Genomic DNA, 9858 nt, shown 5'->3' on the forward strand with positions numbered 1-9858 from the left:
CAACAAAGTACTTAAGCTTACTCCAAAGACATGAACCCGCTTAGGGACTGTTGTTTTTCCGATTGACAAAGGTCTGGTGCAATAAACTCACTTGTCTCTGTTTCCATTTCAAACGATCATTTTGTGACAAACTTTATTGCTTTAATCAATACAAGGAACATAAGTCAGGTTTTGATTTAAAGCATAGAGTGTTCGATGCTATACCATTTTAATATACGATGCCACGGGATTGTTTTTACAAAATTTACAAAATCTACTATAAAACTTCATGAAAAATAATCATTAACATATAGATTTGTCACAGGGAACAGATACAGTTTTTACAGAATCAATATGATTCTACAACACAAGCATTGGTTCAACAATAAAGAACAATAAAGAACTTTTGTTTTGAAAAACCGGAACAATTAATCGTCACACATACTTTTTAAACAAGCAACAATTTGCATTTTTTAATCGATATTGAAACAAATTGGCATACATGACAACCCTATTAAGACCATGTTTCGTGCGCAGAACCATGTTTAACGATAACAGTAACTAAAGACCCTTGTAATTTTCGCGTATTCATAATGTTTTTATAGAAGGAGTAATTGTTCCTGGTTACAGAAACCAATGTGTTTTTACGTCTTTAATTGTGTGATTAAAAAATAGATAAATATCATATAAAGACAACTTGTCGCAAGCAACAATCCTGTTGCTCTCTTACAGGTCAAGGTGAACGGGACCATTTAATGGATGTTCTCATAATCGATTTTCTTGTAAGATATATATCTTTTATGTGCATTCGAAAAATGGCTTATCATTTCTTTATGACAAATTGTATGCATGTAACTGTCAGGATTGCAGAAGCTGTGATAACCCAGCGCAATAACCCCTCCAGAACCAAATACAAATACACATGAAGAATAAATCAATTTATTTACAACATTAAACAAACTATTTACAATATGATATGACTATTACAAGAAATAAACAAAAAATATCAAAGTTAATGGCCAGTTAACGTAGTCAAACTGTAGATGTTAGATGTAGTGGTGGAGTGATATCGATTGTCACGACCTGAACCTATGTCCAGCCGTCAATGACCAGATCCGGCTGAGTACCGGTTGTAGTGTTCTGCGAAGTAGCAAACTTCGAGCTGTACCAAGCCCGAAAGTAGAGTGCAGATCATCCGAGCTGTATCAAGCCCGGAAGTAGACTGTAGATACCCGAACTGTATCGAGCCCAGAAGTAGTCTGTAGATACCCGAGCAGACTATGCCCGGAAAAAGACGGCGATACCTGAGCTGTATCAAGCCCGGAAGTAGTGACCGGCCGTTTACCGGTGCGAACGGTTCCCCGTATGTCCGCCTTATAACGAGGTGTCGTAGGTAATGTCAACGAGTATGACGCCCTGTAGACTTGCGGATGCTCATGTAGCACTGGCGTAACGCTAACGGTGCGTTGACGACCTGTCGTCTACCATGCCAAACGACTACCCACATTGAAACGGCATAAATAAATGACATTAATAAATACTTTGTCATTAACGACTGTCTTACAGTCATACCATATAAATATATATAGTACAATGTCATACAATGTATCACAAACTTGTTTACTTCCATAAAAGCACAAATTTCTTATAAAGTATTGCTACTCGCTTGAATACATATATTAAATGCACTGTGTGTAACACAAAGTTGTACATATAATACAATTCACCAACTATCATCTAAATGGTAAATATGATACTCCACCGTCAGGTGTTATATTGAATTAAATCAAACTCTAATGGTTTGTTAAATCAATTGATACATAAAGCGACTACACAAAATAATGATATAAAGAAATTTACAAAGTCAGTAGTATACATGCCTCGCGTACCTAGGATTATGTACACAAACAAACAACTACGCAGGTGATGCAAGTTTCCGCTTTTGACAACTATTTAAAAAATTGAAACACAACTTCGGGGTTTACTTGTAAAATGCAAACAACAATATACTTTATTCCTATAAGAATAAATTGTTATAATATTATTTAAAATAAACTTCGGCGTTTACTTGTAAGAATGCAAACAACAATCTACTTTATTCCTATAAGAATAAATTGCAATATTTCAATAAAACAACAATTTATTTCATTTAGCAATAACAAGTATCAACAATGTATTTGAAAATAAAATAACTTACCCAAATGACGTATGTTATGGACACTTACGTCCCAGCTAGTGCTCTAGTCTAAAAGCTGTAACTGTCCGTGTATTTCAAATAGTCTGTCGATTTATGCTAGTAACCGCCTAGCAGCGTTTACCGAAAAATCGAGTAACAACTCTCCATTAACTCAAACTAAACAACTTTTCTTTAACTGACCAATACAATTAGACATAAATCGATCATGTACACATCACCCGATATCGTACGACTAAAATCGTAAATTACTGAGGCCCGTTAGTCTAAATTTATAGAAAAACATAACAATTTACAAAAATATGAAGATTGAAGTTTCTTAAAACTTAACGTATTTAAACGTGTTTTGGCTTAACATGTATCTTCTACCACACTGAATTATGTGGCTAACAAAACTTGCTTAAAACCCCTATTATAACCACCAAACAGAAAAATCTGAAAACTTACATAACTTGACAAATGTAAAGTTCTATATAAATGAGGCCCGATAATTAACATAAAATAACATAGAAATGGGTTCTATCGTTACAATGCACCAACGTATTGCTTATAGGCCAGAATGACAATAACAATACACTTCACTTGGTATCGAATTCTGCGTAAACTACTTAAATAATAGTTTATGACCTGCTTGCAAGTAATCTCAGTCTGAATATAAATGTCTTTTTGTCGAAGCATAGAAACTACAACTCCCAATCCGTATATATATATATATATATATATATATATATATATATATATATATATATATATATATATACATATATATATATATGAGATGTTTTTGCATTTTACAACATCTCATGTCGTTGTATAACACCGACAAAAACAGTTGTTCTTAATTTATACCAGTTTAATAATTCATTTATTCTCTTCTAAAGACATTTTGTGAGTAAAATACGCAGTAGATTCAAAATAACTATGTGTGAGTTAATGTTTGAACAAGTGGTTTGTACTATATAATGTTATAGGTAGAACACTTCTTAGGAAACATATGCTGGCTCTTGTATTCAAAGCAAATCGGAAGTGGAGTCTGACATCTATTGGGTAAATATATACAAAAGTAATACAATGGTATTGTCAGTATTATTGCACAATTTAAAACACATCCGTTTTATATCTTGAAATATTACTGATATAGCATCCATCGGAAGATTATCTATATATATTCCGTTCATTGGCAAAAGAAACTTCTTTAAACAAAGAAAATGTGTGTTGGCTTGAAACACATTGTCTGCAAATCACAATCAATTATCATCGAGTTGCTACAGACAACGGAAATCCATAATTATTATAAATAAGTTATTCAGATTGTTATAAAAACTTTGCTATCATCACCGTAACTTACGTGAATCTAGTTACAGTGTGCATCTTATGTATCTTCTGTGCGTCTATTCAGCTCTTTACCGGACAAACAGGTGTTTGAAAAATTCTATAAAACATTCACTAAACCCGGTTAAAAGAATACAATTACATTACCCGGACTCAATACTTGCAAAATGATGAAATATTTGCATATTTGAAGGGTGTGTTTTCTCACGTGTTATCTGGCTTTTTTACAAGATAAAACTATAAATGTCTTGTATCCATGTATTATCATTACCGCGTGATTTTCTTTCTTACGCACATGTGTTTAAATGTTAACGATTAACATTTTTTTATACAGTCATGACGTGACTTGTATTCACCTTTACAGTAGTACCTTTGTGTATCTTCGTTCGTCTTTCCATGTGTCTGTCCGTTGCAACAAGTGTTTAACGCCCATACATTTTAATCGTGTTGAAAAGGTATTTCATTTAACATTCAATTGATATATATATATTTATATTGAAATGATTTACTACAATGGTTTTTATAAACTTGCGGAAGGAGACAAAGTCTACATTTAAAGGATATTAAACCTTTGGCCGATTTCGCGCCACTGTGTCCGGCACTTCCGAAAAGTGCGGCCGGTTAGGCATTTTTGTGGCCGGTTTATACTTGGGCCGGTTTTGCCTGCTCTCGTTCAAAGTGAACGATTATCTGTAACCGATAGGGAAGATTGCCACTGCCAGTTTTAGTGCAATCTCCGTGTTTAGGATGGACTTGTTCCGAGCAAAAGTCTACTGAATTACCAAAACCGATTATAATGATTAGTACTGTATTTTTTTCCATTTTCTCTCTCGTCTTAATTTGTCAACATATTTCGTTCATTACGTGGAAATAATATTGTTCGAGTAGTGACTTGAAACTTAATCAGAATGTTAATCTTGACAATATCATGTTGGAATCCAATTGACGTGCGTCTAAAAACTAAGTCCCAGTCTTAATTTAACTTGGTCAGAATGTTTACATTGATACTATCTAGATCGCGTTTGAGTCTGGATTATGTGCATCCAAAAACTATGTCACCTGGTGAAATCGTAGAGATGAAATCTTGTAAACAAACTAGAAGTAACATTCAATGACATTTGAGCCGAATATTTTTAATGAAAAGTTTAAGGTCGAGTTTGAAAGTGGGTCATGATCGTTCAAAATAAGCTCACTATGTCAAATCTTTAGATACAAACTAATTACGGCCCTAGCAGTCACAAGTTTGCTTCATTCTTAAAGAAACATGGTCAGAATGTTTATCTCGACATTGAGTTCGAATCAAAGGCACGTGCGTCTAAAAACAAGGTCTTTTGGACAAATCTAAAACAAACCTTAAAAACAAAATAATTGCTCTATATGTAACATGTATGACCCAATCTTGATGAAAAATGTAATCTTGACAATATCTAAGCTGGGTTTGATTATACGTAAGGTCATTCAAAACACTTAATCACATGGATGAATCTCCGACTGTGTTATCACTCTATAGGTCTCCTTAACTGTTTTGCCGGGATTTTTTGGATGGTGTGAAGTTGTTCATAGGCGTTTTTTATCATTGTACGTTAAACATTACACATGTTTTGCCCCTTTTTCAACTTATACTGTCACTGACTCTAGTATTTTCAATATAAACATTAAGCAAAAGAAGGTGCACATGTTTTGCATTTGAAGTGTAGCATCGCATAGCTGTCCTCTCATTATGATCCTGGGGTAAACAATTATTTAGTATTTGGCTTGTAAAAGCACTCGAACATGTTGAATATAAAAGCAATGTTATGACTTAAAGCAACTTCCAGAAATAAAGAAGCACGGAGGCACAACATGTTGGTGTCAAACAAACTTTGATGTTAAACACAAAAGTGCGTTCGCATTTCGGTCAACAGCAAATGACGTCGCAGTAGCATATACGATTCATGAAACAGAACGCACAATGGCTATTTTCTGTCCAACTTCATTTTTATATGTCTGTTTGTTTAAAATTCCGCATTTCCATTATATTAATAATGTTAAGGAGGAGATACATGCTTATGTAAAATACTTGGACGTTATAACAGCTAACACCGGACGTTTATTTTTAAACGACAAGGATGGATTGACACCAAAGTGTGGTTACAACAGAGCACCATACTCATCCAACTCAATTGTAATCGAAGTCAAACATAAAGGCGTGTTACGTAGCGTGAAATTAGTAAACAATGCTATTTCCTATTTTGCATTATCAATGTCGCCCGTTTTGTATGGAATATCACATTTAAAATTCGGAATCTTCCTATAACTTTAAGTATTGTAGACCACGATGAAAGCTTATAAATTTAGCCCTTGAGTCGGTTTTAGTTTAAACATTCATTTCGTAATCATACAATTCAATACATTGTTGTAAAGTATAAATTCATAGATAAGAAAGCAAGCGTAAAGCTTATATTAATTATTTTCCATGGCGGAGTCGACCCATATATGCTGTGCGTTTAGGCGGCCACAAGAACATGGATGCGCTCACGAAAATGTTTGGATTGTGATCGGATCGGGTTCAAAGTTAAAACGGAATCATGGTAGTTCGGATATATGTCATAAAAACAAAATGGTTAGTTGATTAAGAAGGTACTGAGGCGTAGTGTCACAGTGTCACCAAATACAAATACACATGAAGAATAAATCAATTTATTTACAACATTAAACAAACTATTTACAATATGATATGACTATTACAAGAAATAAACAAAAAATATCAAAGTTAATGGCCAGTTAACGTAGTCAAACTGTAGATGTTAGATGTAGTGGTGGAGTGATATCGATTGTCACGACCTGAACCTATGTCCAGCCGTCAATGACCAGATCCGGCTGAGTACCGGTTGTAGTGTTCTGCGAAGTAGCAAACTTCGAGCTGTACCAAGCCCGAAAGTAGAGTGCAGATCATCCGAGCTGTATCAAGCCCGGAAGTAGACTGTAGATACCCGAACTGTATCGAGCTCAGAAGTAGTCTGTAGATACCCGAGCAGACTATGCCCGGAAAAAGACGGCGATACCTGAGCTGTATCAAGCCCGGAAGTAGTGACCGGCCGTTTACCGGTGCGAACGGTTCCCCGTATGTCCGCCTTATAACGAGGTGTCGTAGGTAATGTCAACGAGTATGACGCCCTGTAGACTTGCGGATGCTCATGTAGCACTGGCGTAACGCTAACGGTGCGTTGACGACCTGTCGTCTACCATGCCAAACGACTACCCACATTGAAACGGCATAAATAAATGACATTAATAAATACTTTGTCATTAACGACTGTCTTACAGCCATACCATATAAATATATATAGTACAATGTCATACAATGTATCACAAACTTGTTTACTTCCATAAAAGCACAAATTTCTTATAAAGTATTGCTACTCGCTTGAATACATATATTAAATGCACTGTGTGTAACACAAAGTTGTACATATAATACAATTCACCAACTATCATCTAAATGGTAAATATGATACTCCACCGTCAGGTGTTATATTGAATTAAATCAAACTCTAATGGTTTGTTAAATCAATTGATACATAAAGCGACTACACAAAATAATGATATAAAGAAATTTACAAAGTCAGTAGTATACATGCCTCGCGTACCTAGGATTATGTACACAAACAAACAACTACGCAGGTGATGCAAGTTTCCGCTTTTGACAACTATTTAAAAAATTGAAACACAACTTCGGGGTTTACTTGTAAAATGCAAACAACAATATACTTTATTCCTATAAGAATAAATTGTTATAATATTATTTAAAATAAACTTCGGCGTTTACTTGTAAGAATGCAAACAACAATCTACTTTATTCCTATAAGAATAAATTGCAATATTTCAATAAAACAACAATTTATTTCATTTAGCAATAACAAGTATCAACAATGTATTTGAAAATAAAATAACTTACCCAAATGACGTATGTTATGGACACTTACGTCCCAGCTAGTGCTCTAGTCTAAAAGCTGTAACTGTCCGTGTATTTCAAATAGTCTGTCGATTTATACTAGTAACCGCCTAGAAGCGTTTACCGAAAAATCGAGTAACAACTCTCCATTAACTCAAACTAAACAACTTTTCTTTAACTGACCAATACAATTAGACATAAATCGATCATGTACACATCACCCGATATCGTACGACTAAAATCGTAAATTACTGAGGCCCGTTAGTCTAAATTTATAGAAAAACATAACAATTTACAAAAATATGAAGATTGAAGTTTCTTAAAACTTAACGTATTTAAACGTGTTTTGGCTTAAAATGTATCTTCTACCACACTGAATTATGTGGCTAACAAAACTTGCTTAAAACCCCTATTATAACCACCAAACAGAAAAATCTGAAAACTTACATAACTTGACAAATGTAAAGTTCTATATAAATGAGGCCCGATAATTAACATAAAATAACATAGAAATGGGTTCTATCGTTACAATGCACCAACGTATTGCTTATAGGCCAGAATGACAATAACAATACACTTCACTTGCTATCGAATTCTGCGTAAACTACTTAAATAATAGTTTATGACCTGCTTGCAAGTAATCTCAGTCTGAATATAAATGTCTTTTTGTCGAAGCATAGAAACTACAACTCCCAATCCGTATATATATATATATATATATATATATATATATATATATATATACATATATATATGAGATGTTTTTGCATTTTACAACTTCTCATGTCGTTGTATAACACCGACAAAAACAGTTGTTCTTAATTTATACCAGTTTAATAATTCATTTATTCTCTTCTAAAGACATTTTGTGAGTAAAATACGCAGTAGATTCAAAATAACTATGTGTGAGTTAATGTTTGAACAAGTGGTTTGTACTATATAATGTTATAGGTAGAACACTTCTTAGGAAACATATGCTGGCTCTTGTATTCAAAGCAAATCGGAAGTGGAGTCTGACATCTATTGGGTAAATATATACAAAAGTAATACAATGGTATTGTCAGTATTATTGCACAATTTAAAACACATCCGATTTATATCTTGAAATATTACTGATATAGCATCCATCGGAAGATTATCTATATATATTCCGTTCATTGGCAAAAGAAACTTCTTTAAACAAAGAAAATGTGTGTTGGCTTGAAACACATTGTCTGCAAATCACAATCAATTATCATCGAGTTGCTACAGACAACGGAAATCCATAATTATTATAAATAAGTTATTCAGATTGTTATAAAAACTTTGCTATCATCACCGTAACTTACGTGAATCTAGTTACAGCGTGCATCTTATGTATCTTCTGTGCGTCTATTCAGCTCTTTACCGGACAAACAGGTGTTTGAAAAATTCTATAAAACATTCACTAAACCCGGTTAAAAGAATACAATTACATTACCCGGACTCAATACTTGCAAAATGATGAAATATTTGCATATTTGAAGGGTGTGTTTTCTCACGTGTTATCTGGCTTTTTTACAAGATAAAACTATAAATGTCTTGTATCCATGTATTATCATTACCGCGTGATTTTCTTTCTTACGCACATGTGTTTAAATGTTAACGATTAACATATATATACAGTCATGACGTGACTTGTATTCACCTTTACAGTAGTACCTTTGTGTATCTTCGTTCGTCTTTCCATGTGTCTGTCCGTTGCAACAAGTGTTTAACGCCCATACATTTTAATCGTGTTGAAAAGGTATTTCATTTAACATTCAATTGATATATATATATTTATATTGAAATGATTTACTACAATGGTTTTTATAAACTTGCGGAAGGAGCCAAAGTCTACATTTAAAGGATATTAAACCTTTGGCCGATTTCGCGCCACTGTGTCCGGCACTTCCGAAAAGTGCGGCCGGTTAGGCATTTTTGTGGCCGGTTTATACTTGGGCCGGTTTTGCCTGCTCTCGTTCAAAGTGAACGATTATCTGTAACCGATAGGGAAGATTGCCACTGCCAGTTTTAGTGCAATCTCCGTGTTTAGGATGGACTTGTTCCGAGCAAAAGTCTACTGAATTACCAAAACCGATTATAATGATTAGTACTGTATTTTTTTCCATTTTCTCTCTCGTCTTAATTTGTCAACATATTTCGTTCATTACGTGGAAATAATATTGTTCGAATAGTGACTTGAAACTTAATCAGAATGTTAATCTTGACAATATCATGTTGGAATCCGATTGAGGTGCGTCTAAAAACTAAGTCCCAGTCTTAATTTAACTTGGTCAGAATGTTTACATTGATACTATCTAGATCGCGTTTGAGTCTGGATTATGTGCATCCAAAAACTATGTCACCTGGTGAAATCGTAGAGATGAAATCTTGTAAACAAACTAGAAGTAACATT

The 9858-nt window shown here is 34.0% G+C and overlaps 1 long non-coding RNA gene across 1 annotated transcript; it reads right to left on the reverse strand.

The window, feature by feature from the left end:
- Nucleotides 1-904: 904 nt before the first annotated feature.
- On the reverse strand, nt 905-2230 carry LOC127879334 (uncharacterized). Its single transcript, XR_008049021.1, has 2 exons — nt 2177-2230; nt 905-1476 (listed from the first exon to the last, which is right to left on the reverse strand). It is a non-coding gene; the product is annotated as an uncharacterized LOC127879334 (long non-coding RNA).
- Between the last annotated feature and the right edge of the window lie 7628 nt (nt 2231-9858).

This window comes from Dreissena polymorpha, chromosome 4 (genome assembly GCF_020536995.1).
Source record: "Dreissena polymorpha isolate Duluth1 chromosome 4, UMN_Dpol_1.0, whole genome shotgun sequence".
Lineage (NCBI taxonomy): Eukaryota > Metazoa > Mollusca > Bivalvia > Myida > Dreissenidae > Dreissena > Dreissena polymorpha.